Below are 1473 nucleotides of genomic sequence, written 5' to 3'. Positions count from 1 at the left end.
ACGCGGCGCGCGGCGGCGGAGGCCGACATCGCGCGGCGCGACCAGGAGCTCAAAGCGTTGGCGGCGTCGAAGGAGGTCGCGCTCGAGGAAGTCGCCATGCTCAAGGAACGCATCGCGGCCGTGGAGGGAGGCGTGGCCGCGCACAAGCAGGAGCTGGACGTCGCGCGGCAGCGCCTCGAGAAGGAGCGCGCGGAGCTCGAGGCCGAGCGGAAGACGCGCGAGGACGCGGAGTCGGAGCGGCGCGGCGAGATGCAGCGCGGCCACGCCCTCGAGCTCGAGGCGGTGAAGCGCGCCGCGGCGGACGAGGCCGAGCGTGCGGCCGAAGAGGCCCGCGAGGGCGAGGCGGCGGCGCGGAGCAAGTTGGAGCGCGAGGCGGCGGCGGCGCGCGAGGCGGAGAGGCGCACGGCCGCGGACAATCTCGCCGTCGTCCAAGAACGGCTCGCTCATGAGGAGGCGGAGCGCGAGCACGAGCTCGTGGAACGGATCGCGACGCTCGAGGCGGCGCTCGCCGCCGCGAAGGAGTCCCAGAGCGACGCGGCGACGACGCGGGAACATCAGCTGCGCGCAGACGTGGAAACCATGGCGCGAGCGAAAAAGGATGTCGAGGAGAAGCTCGCGCGCGAGCGTGAGGATCGCGCCGCGGAGGCTCGGGAGGGGCTCGAGGCCGCCAAAGCGTCAATCCGTGACGAGTTCGACGAGACGACCGCGTCGGCCGACGCCAAAAAGAAGACTATCGCGGAGCTGAAGTGCGCGCTCGAGAGCATGGGGTGCGACGCGAGCCTCGTCGTCACCGAGGGCGCGGTCCCGGGTCCGCGCGATCCGACCCCGTCCGTACCGCACGTGTCTAGGTCGCCCGCTCAAAAAAGATTTCGAAGCGGCGTACGTGGCGGCCCGACGAGCCGTAGCCGAAGGCAAGTCGTGCTGCATGGACGAGCACCAGCTCGTCAAGCAAGACGGCAAGTTTGAGGCCATCGAGTACGTCCTGGACGACGACGGGCAGCCCATGGAGCTCGGCGGCGGCAGCTATGGATCGCTTCTCTATGCTCTCGTCGGGAATCGCAGCCGCGTTCGTCCCCAGAGCCAGGCTCCGCGTTTGAACCTTCGCGCGTTACTATTCTTCTCAGGGTCTCGCGCTCAAGATTCCTCACGAGGGCGACGGAGACGCGTTGAACGAGCTCATGATGCTCAAGTCCCTGCAGTGCACGGCCTTTGTCGTCAAGCTCATCGTTTCGGGCTACCGATGCGGACAGCTGGTGCTGGGCGCGATCGCAGCGCCCGCGTGCGAATCGCGCCGCGTCGATCGACGCGCGCCGGCCCGGGCAGGTCTCGAGCACGCGCAGGGCGACCTCGAAGCGTACATGGATCTGCGAAAGTCTTCGTTTCGCGCGATGCCTAGCGTGCGACCATTCCACGACGTTNTAGCGGGCGTCGAGTACTTGCACGCGCACGGGATCCTCCACTTGGACCTCAAGC

The sequence above is a fragment of the Aureococcus anophagefferens genome (genome assembly GCF_000186865.1).
Source record: "Aureococcus anophagefferens unplaced genomic scaffold AURANscaffold_3, whole genome shotgun sequence".
In the NCBI taxonomy this organism is placed as follows: domain Eukaryota; class Pelagophyceae; order Pelagomonadales; family Pelagomonadaceae; genus Aureococcus; species Aureococcus anophagefferens.
The sequence above is the reverse complement of the archived record's forward strand: the minus strand, read 5'-3'. Positions refer to the sequence as shown.